Source organism: Dromiciops gliroides, chromosome 2 (genome assembly GCF_019393635.1).
Source record: "Dromiciops gliroides isolate mDroGli1 chromosome 2, mDroGli1.pri, whole genome shotgun sequence".
NCBI lineage: Eukaryota > Metazoa > Chordata > Mammalia > Microbiotheria > Microbiotheriidae > Dromiciops > Dromiciops gliroides.
In genome coordinates, this window is record NC_057862.1 from 280,490,752 (window position 1) to 280,506,172 (window position 15,421).

Below are 15,421 nucleotides of genomic sequence, written 5' to 3' on the forward strand. Positions count from 1 at the left end.
GTGTCCATTGATCAGAGAATGGCTGAACAAATTATAATCCACAAATACTATGGTGCTCTAAGAAATGACAAAAGGGATGGATTTAGAGAAACTTTGGGAGACTTGTATGAACTGATACAAAGTGAAATAAGCAGAACCAGGAGAATAATTTATATGATAACAACACTGTAAAACAGAACAAACTTGAAAGACTTAGGAATTTTGGGGAGGTGGGGGCAGGGATTTTTTGAGGTCACAACATTTTTTATTTTTTTATTTTTGGGAGGGGTGGGTCAATGAGGGTTAAGTGCCTTGCCCAAGGTCACACAGGTAGTAAGTGTCTGAGGCTGGATTTGAACTCAGGTCCTCCTGAATCCAGGGCTGGTGCTTTATCCACTGTGCCACCTAGCTGCCCCCAACTTAGGAATTCTTATCAGTGAAATGACCAACCATGATTCCAGAGGACTAATGGTGAAACATGCTATTCATCTCCTGACAAAGAGATAATGAATTCAACATACAGAATGAAAAATTTTTGGACATGTGGGAATTTGCATATTTGTTACCAAATTTTGTGTTTCTTTTTTCAATTCAGGGTGGGAAAGAAAATAAATGCTTGCTAATTGGTAAAAGAAGTAAATTAATATAAAAGTGGCATTTTTAAAAGAAAAGGAGAAGCTTTCTCAATTTAGGAACTTAGTAATGAAGGAGAGGAGATATATAGGATGATGACTAGTGAGGGTAATCAAATCAGGGGAAGTTGTTTTAATAACTGGGGAGACATATGCATGTTTGAAGACACCAGGGAAGTAGAGTATGTATGATAGTGAGGACAATCTGTTGAAGAACTCAGAAGGGGATAGGATCAAGGATGCACAGAAAGGAATTTCTATTGGCAAGGAGAAGGCTCACCTCTTCATCTGAGACTGAAGGAAAGGAAGTGATAGAGGGGAGTGATGTCTGAATGATGTAATATGAAGAGAAGGGGAGAAGAGTGAAGGTGAATGACTGACTTCTGTAAGCCTCAGTTCCTCATCTGTAAAGTGATGGGGTTGGACTAGATGGACTCTAAGATCCCTTCCATCTCTATCTATGATCCTATAAACAAACAAAAAAGCCCCACGAAATACAAGAACAAATTAGCAAATTTTAAAAGCACAAGATGCTGGAGTTAACTCCTCCCTCCCCCAGTCAACCACTGAGAAGGACCAAACAGTGGTGATATTGTGGGTAAGTTAGAACCATGAGAAGATCTATGTGATTTTGCAATAAGAATCTAATCTTTTTGGGGGGAGGCAGGAGGCAATTGGGGTTAAATGACTTGCCTGGGATCACACAGCTAGTAAGTGTCAAGTGTCTGAGACTGGATTTGAACTCAGGTCCTCCTGACTCCAGGGCCAGTGCTCTATCCACTGTACCACCTAGCTGCCCCAAGAATCTAATCTTTAAAAAAAAACATGTGAATCATAGAACATCAGAGCAGGAAGAGCCCTTAGAAATCACAGAATTGGGGCAGCTAGATGGCGCAGTGGATAGACCACTGCCTCTGGAGTCAGGAGTACCTGAGTTCAAATCCGGCCTCAGACACTTAACACTTACTAGCTGTGTGACCCTGGGCAAGTCACTTAACCCCAATTGCCTCGCTAAAAAAGAAAAAAAATTAAATTAAAAAAAATTTTAAAACCCTAAAAACTAAACTAGAAATCACAGAATTTCAGAGTTTTATTTTAAAAAGCTTTAGAAACAATAGAATCTAAGTCTTACATCAGCAAGAAAATATTCTTGAATTTTTCTAGGAATCAAAGTTATCCTTATTAGCTTCTATTTTACAGGCTCTATTCTCTTTCTTTTTTGGATAGTTCTAATTGTTTTTAGTCTGCTCTTCCCAAACTCTACAGTACCTCTCCCTTGTCTATCTAAATCTTCTTTACTTTATAGATGAACAACAGAGCCTGGAGAGAAGGAGTAACTTGGTTGAGGTCAGATAGCTATGCAGTGATAGAGTTAAGACTAGAAAGACCCTTGCCCCTCACCACCCTTCTGGGAGGCCCCTTTAAGGTGTCAGGTGGCACATGCTGCCTTCTGTCCCCTGTGTTAGGGAGGAAGTCATGGCGAGGTCAAAAGACCAATAGATTTAGAATTAGGGGACATGGATTCCAATCCTCACTCTGCCTCTCAGCAAAGTCACTTGAACTTTCTGGGCCTCAGTTTCCTCATCTGTAAAATGAGGAAGGTAGACTAAATAACTTAAATATCCTCCTATCTCTAAAACTATGAGCCCCTCATTTGAAAGTGAGGAAATTAAGAAGTTAAGTACCTTGTCCAATGTAACACAAGTTGTTAGTCTTCTCACTCCCAATCTAGCAATCTTTTCATTGCCCACTACAATCGGGAAACTACAACTCTAATACGATCGAGTCATCCATTCTAAGGTTACTGGATTAATGCGGTATCTTGCCCAGGACAATAGGGAGCTAATATTTTTCTAAGGTCAGCTTTATGAAAGTGATTCTTAGCCCAAAAGAGATCCAACCTACATGTAGCTTTCAGGCACCTATGAGAGGTCAATGGAAGGAATGAATCAATTGACCATCTACTGCTGGTTATACAAAAGACCAAACATGAATGTCAAAGCCACCTTATTGTTGTTAACCACAACTAGCTCCTTGGTTTTCTAAACCAGAAGTGTCAAACACACAGACCAGGAATGTGTGACCCACAACATTCCCCAGAACAACCCAAATTGGATAAAATGTAATTGGGAACTTTTAAACAAACTAAATAAAAAATACAACAAATGTAGATAAGATTATATTTTAAAACCAAGTCAATACACATCCCTCCAGGATCCTTATGTATGGCTTAGTGGCCTCTGTTTCTATTTGACACCAATTCTCTAAACAACCTGAGGTATAGAAGGCATAAGGCTATTACTCTTTGCCCTTCTCTCCCTTCAAAATGCACCGTCAAAAATCCTTGATACATTGGATGGGATGCACTCCAGTGGACTGCAAATTAGGATGGGCAATCAGGAGACCCAGGAAAACATCAGAATTTCAACAACAAAAAAATCTCCCCAATGAAATCAGCAGTCAGTCGGCACAAATCAAACCTTCTCCTAAGTCTTCTTGTGTGTGTGTGTGTGTGTGTGTGTGTGTGTGTGTGTGTGTGTGTGTGTGTTCTGTTAGCCCCTAACTTTTCCTCCCAACTCTTCAGCTAGAAGGAAAATTTCTGACAGTTATTGGCAGGGCCTAAAGCACAGAATTCAAGGGAGAGATAGCAAAGAATGGAAAGCCAATTTTTTTTCTTTCCCAAGAAAGAAAAAAATTGCCTTTGACAGCTGTCCGTAAAACAGGGAACGTTGTGGTGTAATATAAACTCGAGTGCACCAGGCTCCCAGCGAAAACCCAGAAATGAGCTTGTTAGAAGAGTCTGTATCCCGGCTGTTTCCCTTGACAGCTTTCTGTACCCTAATACGCTCAACAAATTGGCAACCTGTCCTTCTGTATTTGCATCAGGATTCCCTTAAGGGAAATATCTCTATTATTCTGTTTGGGATAAAGGAGGCAGTTTGATATGACAGGTAGGGCAAGTGTTTCTTTAATAACGCATGTGAGTAGGAAGAAAGAAACAGGCTATTGTGAGTGGCTTGACAAATAGGTAGATTTGCTCCCCTTGAGTATAACCAGGGCAAGCTACTAGATAAATCACCCTTGTTATTTTGATTTAACTGCTTCGTGCCTGAGAAGGTCTTTCCCACCCTCTTCCCTTCACTACTGAGCTGGTCACAGAGAGACGGATTTACAAACTGCTTCCCTGGCTTGGGACACAGGCAACTTGATTACACTGTAGGTTTATTACCAGCTGTGGTTTTTCAAGCATCAACATCGATATGTGGAGATTGTGATCAATGCCACAGCATCCTGCCCAGCTGACCCTTTCGCACACATGCTGACCCTCCGCAGGCGTACCCAAATTCCCGGCCCTACTGAGCCCTTCTGCGTCTCTGGATTTTAAGAAAAATAAACATGTATTCAATACAAATCACATCCATCTACTACATTTCTCCAAATCACTTATCTGTTTACTCCCAGGTCTCCTTTCACAAATTCATCAGCATGAACTTGGATATTTATACTGGTCTTCATAGTAGGAGCGGTTTTCATATTCAATTTTCTTTCCAAATTCCAGGCCTCTCTTCAGGTCTCCATCTGTCTCTCCCCTCACCCATTTCCCTAGCCCAAAGACTTGTCTGACTTCTATACCGATTCCTCACTCCTACACACACACACACACACACACACACACACACACACACACACACACACACTCCTCTGGGTTACAGGTACAGAGGATCCCACCGGCTAGGGAAATTGCCTTGGTTCTGCCTTCTTTTCTCCTATTTCTGCCATGTTGAGCCCCACCAAACCCTGTTACCCAGCTCCTTACAAGCATCCTCCAAAGTTCAACCACTCCTCCCTAAATAAAGCCTCTTCCTTGTCCCCCCAACCTTAAATGTCCCCAAAACACTAGATGATAATAATGAACCTTTACACAGGTGCAGGGTTCAACTTGATTGGCACAGGACAGGGAATGAAAGAAAGAAAGGAAGACAGATTTCAAATCATGAAAGTCCTTGGATGACAGAAGAATCCCACACAATGGAATTAAACAGATACAAGCAATATTTAATAAGAGTAATAACTTATAATTATCATAATTCAGATTTAGAAAACATTTTAAGAGTAAAAGGAAGGGAGAAGGGAATAAGCATGTATACAGTGCCTACTATGCACCAGACACTATGCAAAGCTCTTTATAAGTGTAATTATAGTGCTTTCTTCCCATCTGTGCTGAGAGATAAGCAGTATATATCCTTCCTATTTTATGTGTGAGGAAACTGCAGTTCAGAGAATTAATTCAAGGTCACACAGCTACAAAATAGCAGAGCCAAGACACAAGCCTATATCTTTTCGTTTGTAACTAATTTTTTTCTATTAAAAAGTATTTCTTTTCCCTGTTAGCCATCTCCCCCAACACACATATTGAAGAATAACAAAAAGAAAAACAAAACCTTTACAACAAATAGGGTTAGTCAAACAAAAACAAAAAAATTCTGTTTGCCACATCCAAAAACGTCTGTTACCTCTCTGTCAGGAGCTCAGTGCATGTTTCTTCCTTATTCTTTTGGACTCATTGCACTAATCAGAGTTCTAAAGTCTTTCCAAATTGTTTTTCTCCATAAAGTTATTGTAATTGCATAAATTGTTCTCTCAGTTCTGCTTCCTTTGCTATGTGTCAGTTCATGAAGGGCTTCCCAGTTTCCTCTGAAATGGTCCATTTCATCATTTCTTATGGCACAATAATATTCCATTTTATTCATTTAACACAATTAGCTCAGTCATTCTCCAACAGGACCCTCACTTAGTTTCCAGTTTTAGCCACCACAAAAAGAGCTGCTATAAACATTTTTGTACATAGATATACTTGTTTTTCCTTTTCTTTGGGAGTATATAGCCCTAGTAGTGATGCAGTAGATCAAAGTACTAGGCACAGTTTGGTAAATTTCTGGGCATAATTCCAAATTGCTTTCCAGGGTGGCTGAACCAATCCATAGGTCCACCAATAGTGCACTGGTGTACACCACTTCCAAGAGTCTCTCCCATATTTGTCATTTTCCCTCTTCCAATTTGATAGATGTGAGATAGGAACCTGAAAGTTGTTTTAATGTGCAGTTCTTCTGTATATTGTACATATGGACACTAGGGAATGCAGTGCTGTACCTGGAGTCATAAAGATCTGATTTCAAATTCCTCCTCTAAAACTTACTAGCTGTGTGACCCTGGGCAAGTCAGTCTGCCTCCGTTTCCTTGTCTGTAAAGTGGATATAAATAATAGCACCTACCTCTCAGAGTTATTGTGAGGATAAAAGGAGAATATAGTTATAACATGCTCTATAAACCTTAAAGTGCTAAATAAATGATAGATATTATTTTTCTAATTATTAGGGATATGGAACATTTTTTTTCATATTATTGTTTATTTTTTTCCCTTGAAAACTTGAACTTTTTCCTTTGAAAACTGACTATTCATTTCCCTTGACCATTTTTCTTTTGAGGAATGTGGTCTTATAAATTTTAAACAGTTATATATATATCTTGTATATGAGAGTTTTTTCAGTAAAAATTGTTGCAAAGATTTTCCCCATGTACTTGTTTCCTTTCTAATTTTAACATTAGATTTGTTTGTGCGAAAAAACTTAATTTATATATAACCATTTTAGAACTGTCCATTTTATCTTGTTTAATCCTCTTCATCACTTGTTTCATCATGAACTCTTCCCTTATCTATCTGTAAATCAAAAAGGTAATTTCTTCCTTGCCCCTCTAATTTGTTTATGATGTTATCTATTATATCTACATCATGTGTCCATTTGGAGCTCATCTTGTTATATGTTGTTAGGTACTGCTCTAAATGTAATTTCTGCCAGACTGTTGTCCAGTTTTCCTAGCAGTTTTTGTCAAATGGTAAGTCTTTCCTCCGGGAAATGGGTTGAGTTTATCAAATGTTTTGCCACTGTGTTTGTTGTGTATCTAATCTGCTCCACTGATCAACATCTCTTTTTTTGACCAATATCAACTTGCTTTCATAATTACTGTTTTGAAGTGCAGTTTTAAATCAGGTACTGCTATGCCCCCTTCCTTCCCACTTTTAAAAAAATTATTATCCTTTGAGGTTCTTAACATTTTGTTGCCCCATGTGAATATTGTTATTTTTCTAGTTTTCTAAATCATTATTTTGAAAGTTTGAATGATATGATACCGAATAAGTAAATTAATTTAAATATTGTCAACATTATTATATTGGCTCAACCTACTCATAAAGCAATTAATACTGCTCCAATTGTTTTGGTCTTGTTTTATTTCTATAGAGAATAGTTTATACTTATATTCATATATTTCTTGGATGAGTCTTAGAAGATATGGTCCAGTGATGTTATAGCTCCTGTAGTTATTTTGTATAGAATTTCTCTTTCTACCTCTTCTTTTTGTTTGTTTGTTTTTGTTTTGTTTTTTGGTGAAGCAATTGGGGTTAAGTGACTTGCCCAAGGTCACACAGCTAGTGTTAAGTGTCTGAAGCTGGATTTGAATTCAGGTACTCCTGACTCCAGGGCCAGTGCTCTATTCATTGTGCCACCTAGCTGCCCCTATCTACCTCTTCTTGATGAGTTTTGATGGCCATATGTAGATCTCATACAAGTGGTCATCTAGACTCAACTTGAAGATTTCTAGTGAGGGTGAACCCAGGACCTAGTGAGGTAACCCATTCCACTCTTGGAATGCTGATTTATGCTGATTATCTTCCAACTTTACTGGCATTAATACAATTTTATTTTACTCTTTAAGGTTTTCTATGTACACTATCATATCATCTTGTTTTCTCTTTGCTTGTGCTTATTATTATTGGTGCTTTAGAACATTTTAATATGGCTACCAAAAACATATTTCTTCCTTTGAAAACTACATGTTTATGTCCTTCAACTTTTATCAGTTGGGAAATGGCTCTTATTCTTATAAATTTGAATCAGATTCTTACTATTCTTGAAGAAGACCTCTAGCTCAGATTTTTTGCTTTCAGATTCAGTGCTTTTTCTACCATATGACAGACTCAAAATTAAAGCTTCAAATTCTCCCAAATAAAGGGGGTCAGCCTCTTCAAGGATAAAGGCACTTTCACCAGTCCTTTCTTTCCCCAGATTCTCCAGAGTCCTCTATTACTCACAGCTATACAAGAACATGGCAGTCCATGAATAATAAATCAGTAAATATGATGCCTGACTATGGAGTATATTGTTATATCCTTGTTATATTATTATTAAGTTTATAGGAATTAACCCATATTGCCCTGCAAAAAAAAAAGGCGCATAGGAAGATATTAAGCAAAAGTAATAGGAAAAAAGACAGTAACAGAAAAAGAAAATATTTCAGGGGGGATTTTGTTTCCTGGCCACAATAATGCAGTCACTACAACCTTTCTGTGCTTCTCCATGCAGCAACAAAGGAACAGATGAGTCTCTAATTCCAACATTCCAACACTATCTTTTTTGAGTTATCTCTGAATTATAGGATCAAAGGATTTATATTTGAAAAAGACCTCAGAAGTCATCTGGTCACAAAATAACAGAATCTTGGACTTGGAAGGACCTCTGATGCCATCTAATACCTAGAAAAGAAACCCTCTGTAAAATCACCAAGTAGCCATCCAGACTCAGATTGAAGACTTCCGGGGAAGGTGAACCCATGACCTACTGAGGAAATCCATTCCACTCTCAGAGGGCTGTAATTATTAAGAATTGTTTCCCTTACATTAAATCCAAATCTGCGTTTCTGCAACTTATACCCATTTCTCCTAAGCAGAACAAAGCTAATTTTTCTCACACACAATACCTCTTTTAATTATTTTTTTGTTTGTTTTTTGGCAGGGCAATGAGGGTTAAGTGACTTGCTCAAAGTCACACAGCTAGAAAGTGTCAAGTGTCTGAGGCCAGATTTGAACTCAGGTCCTCCTAAATCCAGGGCTGGTGCCTTATCCACTGTGCCACCTAGCTGCCCCCTCCTCTTTTGATTCTTGAAGACGGTTAACATGTCTCCCTCTAACCAAAGTTTTCTCTTAACCAGAATATCCCCCATCCTTGAACTAATCCTTTTATAGTGTGATCTCAAAATCCTCGACTTCTTGGTTACCATCTTTTTGTCTTCACTGAAAATGTAGTTTCCACAGTTTTGCTCACTAGGGATCAGATGGAGCAATGTCTTTCAGCAAGAAGCTTTGTGTAGGTGTACATCCATAAAGGGAGAAAAGTGCCTTTCCAATGGAGTTCTACAGTCTGTGGCTTCATCCAATTAGAAGGATTGCTGAATTGACCAGGTACTTCCCTATATAAGAAACATGATTAATGTATTGAATGAGTCAATACTACCAAAATGCTTATCCCTGACCTGGCATATGTTATCTTCTCCTATTAGAATATAAGCCTCCAAAGAGCAGGAACTGTCTGATTACTTGCATCTATATCCCCACCACTCCATATAGTACCTGAAGCCTAATAGGCACTTAGTAAATGCTTTTCAATTCCATTTTATTTCATACACTTTGACCTAGTGATTTCAACACTGGGCCTATGCCCCAAGAACATAAAAGATAGAAATGAGTTCATTATATACTAAAATGTTCATAGCAATACTTTTTTATGTTAGCAATAAATTGGAAACAAAGTAGATGTCCATCTATTGGGGAATGATCAAAAATAGTCTCCAAAACCTGTAGTTTTCATTCAGTAAGAAAAGAAGACCTACCCCTTCCAGGTCTTATATAATCTTATGAAATGAAGAATTCATATGAATTAATTTGTATAAACTGATATAGAATGAAATAAGCTGGCCCAAGAGCAATACACATAATGGTCCTAACATTTTATTGTATTTTATTGGGGGGAGGGCAGGGCAATGAGGGTTAAGTGACTTGCCCAGAGTCACACAGCTAGTAAGTGTCAAGTGTCTGAGGTCAGATTTGAACTCAGGTCCTCCTGACCCCAGGGCCAGTGCTTTATCCACTGCACCACCTAGCTGTCCCCTGGTCCTAACATTTTAAATGAAAACATCTAAACTAAAAGAAAGCTGAATTCTGAGCAACTGAAAAATAAATATCAGTCCTGAAAAACAGGTAATGAACCATACCTTCTTCTTGTCAACAGAGAAGTAATGTACTACTTGTGCAGAAAGTTGTATATCTTGTCATACCCAGGCATTTTATGGGGTGTCTTGTTTAACTCTTACTTTGTTACAGGGAAGATTCAACTTCAAGTGGAAGGAGCTAGGTGGACCCATTTACTGAGATGATTGTAATATAAAACTAAAGGCATCAATAAAATCTATTTTAAAATGTAATTTTTAATGTAGTTCCCCCAAGTTTCTTGCAGTAAGTTTCTCTGTTGAAGATCTGATATTCAAGATTCATAAAGAGCTGATTCAAATTTATAATACTGTCATTACCCAGTAAATAAATAGTCAAAGTATATCAACAGGCAGCTTTCAAACAAAGGAATCCAAGATATGAACAACCACATGAAAAAATGCTCTAAACCAATAATAGAGAACTGTACATTAAAGCAACTCTGAGGTTCTGAGTCCCACCCATCAGATTGGCAAAGATAATAAAAAGGAATATGGCAAATATTGGAGGGGTTGTGGGAAAACAGGCACATTAATGTATTGTTAGTGTAGCTGTGAATTAATCCAGTTATTCAGGAAAGCAACCGGCAACTATGCCCAAAAGTTCCTAAACTATGCATACCCTTTCATCCAACTATGCTACTAGTCTGATACCCCAAAGATCAAAGAAAGAAGGAAAGCACCTATGTACAAAAATATTAATAGAAGCTTTTTATGGTAGCCCCAAACTGGAAACCAGGGTATATCCTCTTCTAGAGGAATGAATTAACAAATTGTAGTATATGAAATATGGTAATGAAATATTATTATGCCTTGAGAAGTAATAAAATGGACAGTTTCAGAAGAAACTGAAAGGATTTCTATGAATTGATGCAGGGCAAAGTGAGGAAAATTAGGGAAACAATTGATACACTGACAACATTACAGTGAGAAATAACTTTGGAAAACTTCAGAACTTTGATCCCGGCAATGATAAACCACACATTTAGAAGATAGAAGATTAATCATAGCACCCACCAGAAAAGACTTAAAATGTGGAATGAGACATACCTTCTTTTGGGGCATCACCATTGTGGGAATTTGCTTTTTTGAACTCTACTTATTATGAAGATTTTGTTTTTTCTGTTGTTTTTACTGTTGTTGGTGGGGGGAGGGTAGTTGTAAATGCTTATAAATATGAATGAATGAATGAATGAAGTCACAAACAATGTATCTTCCCCAAAAAACCCCAATGTATCTACCAGAACATAATATTCCATATGTGGCAGAGCCAGGCACAGCACAGAGAACCTATCACCTCCCTAGTCCCAGACATTATGCCTATCAACACAATCTAAGATAACATTGTGGGAGTTGGCTATCACATTATACTGTTGACTCATAGTCCACTAAAAACCCCATATCTTTGCCCCATAAATTATTATCTAGCCATACTTCCCCTTTTGTACATTTGTAAAGTTCATTTTATAACTAAATTTTAGTCAAATTCAATTAAAATATATTTTAAATTTCACAAAGCCCTCATTTTATATACGAGTAAACTGAGTTTCAGAGAAGTTCATTGAATGGTCACCCTCATAGGATCATCAGCTGCTGAATTATTTGGTTCGCACAGTTAGAGGTGCAGTCATAATAGAGAAAGGAGAGCTTCAGCACAGGAGACTAAAGTTAGAAATCTGATGATATTTTTCAGTTGTTTCAATTGTTTCCTACTCTTTGTGATCCTATTTGGGGTTTTCCTGGCAGAAATACTGGAATAGTTTGCCATCTCCTTCTCCAGCTCATTTTTACAGATGTGGAAACTAAAGCAAATAGGGTTAAGTGACATACCCAGGCTCACACAGCTAGTAAGTGTCTGAGACTGGATTTGAACTCAGGTCTTCAAGATTCCAGGCCTAGTGCTCTATCCACTCAACCACTCTTCCACTTGACACAATTTGACCAGCGTCCTACTCTAAAACTAGCCACTCCTTCAGCTTTACTCTCTGGAACAGACTTCTACTCCATAGAAAACAAACTTATTTTTATCTTATATTGTTTCTTTTCTCATTTCCTCTATCTGTTTTCACTCATCAAAACCTGGCTCCTTCCTTGTGACACAGTTTCCCTCACCACCATTTGCAGAACTGGTTACACTTTCATTTATACCCCCATTCACTGTTCCTGGAGGAGTAGGAATATTCTCCACCGCCCCCCCCCATTTACACTTCCAGGTTCTCCCTTTACCACTATTACCCAGAAACCTCACCTCCTTTGAAGTTCATTCAATTCATATTTATCACCCAATAAAGGATCTGGGAGCTATTATCTACCAACTTCCAGGAAATTCAACTTTTCTGAGTTTAGTGTTCAGTTTCTAACTCACAGTCTCTCTCTCTCTCTCTCTCTCTCTCTCTCTCTCTCTCTCTCTCTCTCTCTCTCTTTCTCCCTCCCTCCCTCCCTCCCTCTTCCCCAACTCCTCTACTGTGGGACTTCAATATATTTACTGGTATTTCCTCAAACATACTAACCTACAAATTCCTCCACTTTACTCCTTTCCCATGACCTACTCTTTTACTCCTCTTCAATTACACACAGAGATGGTCATACTTTTGACATTGCCTTCACCCACAAAGGTTCCACTTATATGTTCATAAACTCTGAAATTCCTCACATAGTTGTAGTCAGATCAAGAGTATTTTGTGAAAAAAAAATAGTATTTTGTGGGGTGGAAGAGAATGTCATTGTAAATAACTAAGTTGAGGAACTGTGAGGTTGGGGTATTTGAGGGAATATCAATATATATATACCAAGAGCACAATGGAAGGGATAGGTAGGTTTAGAGTGGGACTTTGATAGGATTGAGTTGAAGAGGATGGGAATAAATGTTCATCACCAAGAGACTGAGAACAGGCTTTGGCCAAAGGTAAGTAGGGGGTTCAGAATCACTGGAGTGAGGAGGGAATGAAAGGGTAGGAATATGTTAGTCATTGAGAAATGAGTACAGGTAAGCTATCATTGTCCATAGAGGTCTAAACTGCGAGTGAAGTGGTGCCAGGGTGTCAAACAGCTGTGTATAAAGTAAGTGCTAGGTCAAGATGGTACCAGAGGGTGTTTGGGTGGGAGCAAAGCAACTGTTATGGAATTATAGGTGGCCAAAAAGAATACCTAGAAAACAATAGAATTTCTGCTCAGAAAAAAATTTGTTAGCAATCAGAAAAAAATGTATAAGGGTGAAGTGTTTTCATTCTAATGGGAGTAAATATCATCAGGTGTCATAGAGGGAGTCAAATAATATGGAGGGCCTAGGAGTGATTTTTGTTATATTTTGATGACCTTAAAATAAGAAAGGAAAATGAAGCAGGGAGAGATATACCAGGGAAGAAAAGGGAGAAAAGAGGAGTCACTTATTTCATGTAACTGAGGAACCAAGCAGAAGACTATACAAATGAGAAAGAGGGAAGGGGAACAGACATCACTTGAATCACTTTCTTTTTGTTTGTTTGTTTAGGGTTTGTTTTGTTTTGTTTTTTCCTGGTGGGGCAATGAGGGTTAAGTGACTTGTCCAGGGTCACATAGCTAGTAAGCGTCAAGTGTCTGAGACTGGATTTGAACTCAGGTCCTCCTGAATCCAGGGCTGGTGCTTTATCCACTGTTCCACCTAGCTGCCCCTGAACTTCACTGTCATTTGAACTGGAGGAGAATAAGAGGAAGAGTACATCCAGGGGGTCTTTAGCAGCAGAAATCCTAAGTTCAGAGAGGGGAACATGAAGAGGAAGATAAGAAAGGATGCAAATAGATATAAAGAGCTAGGAAATCTGAATTCAAATCTTGCCTCACATACTTACTAGCTGTGTGACTCTGGACAAATCATTTAATCTGTTTCCCTCAGTTTCCTCATCTGTAGAATAGGAATAATAATAGCACATAACTCTCAACATTATTGTGAGGATAAAATGAGATAATATTTACAAAGTACTATATGTAATACTACTTAAAGTACTATATAATACTAGTTCATCATCATTAGTTTATTATTATTATTATTCACCTCAATAGGGAAAACAGAGAGACAAGAAAGGAGGAGAACAAGAGGGATGATACTTCCAGGGTTTCATAAGTAAAACAAATACATAAATTCAGAAAGGAGAACATGAGAAGGAGTTTCAAAGGAAGAAAATATATGGTAAAAACCTGTTATAAAGATGTGAATAAGGGAAGGAGAAGAGAGACAGGGGAGTTGAAATATTTTATATCAAGAATAAAGCATTGGTGCTAAGCATACTTCTGTTCTATACCCCCCCTTCTTCCATATAATGAGGAGACAGAACAAAAAAGAAGGGGAAAAAAGTATAAAAGAAGAGGATGGAAGTAAATGTTAAAAAATATATATAAAGTTTTGGACAAACAAGTCCAATGTAGCTAAGCAGTTAACTACTTGACTGGAAACAATTAACATTTTTGCAGCCAATTTCTCTGATAAAGATCTTATTTCCAAGATACATAAAACAGATTTAAATTCATAAGAATAAAAGCCATTCCCCAATTTATAAATGTTCAAAGGGATTTCTCAAGCAAAAAAATCTAAACATTCTATAGCTATATGAAAAAATGCTACAACTCACTAATATTTGGAGAAATGTAAATGTAAGCATATCTGAGGTTTCGCCTCAAATAATCATACTTGGCATAGTTGACAAAAAAGAAAATTACAAATGCTGAGGGAGCTGTGGAATAACAGGTACATTGATTGGAGTAGTTGTGGATTCTGAAAAGAAATTTGGAACTGTGTGCAAAATGTCACTAAAATGTGCATGTCTTTTGATCCGGTGACTGCTACTGTGCCTGAACTCCCAAGAATAAAGAAAGAGGAAAAGATCTTATGAGTAAAAATATCTATAACAACTCTCTTCATGGTGGCAAAGAAATGAAAATTAAAGGGAGGTTCATCAACTTTCTTTTGACTTTTCTTTGAAACACTGTACAAATTAGAGAATACACATGCAATGGAAAAAAAATCTTGTGTTGTAAGTAATGAAGAAACGGTTTTAGTGAAATCTGTAAACACATAGATGGACTAATGTGGAGTTGTGTGAGCAGAACCAGGAAAACAATTTATACACTAAGATCAACACTTTAAAAATGAACCACTATAAAGACTTTGAGAATTCTGATCAACAAAATGATCAATCATGATTCAGGAAGACTGATAAGGAAGAATACTACACACCTCCAGCCAAAGAGATGAGGGACTAATATGCAGAATGAGACACACGTATTTGCATATGTCTAATGGAGGAATTTGTTTTCCTCAACTAGGCTGGCTGTATTTTTCTTCTTTTTTTTTTTTTCTCCATCAGTGGGAGTGGGGTTAGGAAGGAAAGTATAAGGGATTAAAAAAAATAAATGCTTGTTAATTTTTTAAAACAAATCTAAAAAATAAAAAAATCATGAGAGTGAGCTTGAAGGAATCCCAAGAGCCACCCCAAAGTTTAAGATTCTGAGATACAAAGTTCATGCAAGGTTTTGAAATCATCCTACCATTGATGCAAATGAGCAAGGAGTCACCTTTAAGAGTGACTTTCAGGACCCAGTCCAATGGTACCTAAAACAAGGATTCATTTCACAGCATTTCAAAAGGCACTTGGTGGGACCAACATTATGTAGGAACTGAGCTAAATCAAAGTCCACTCTCTCCAGGAACCAAGGTGGTAAAGGGAAGGGATGCAGAA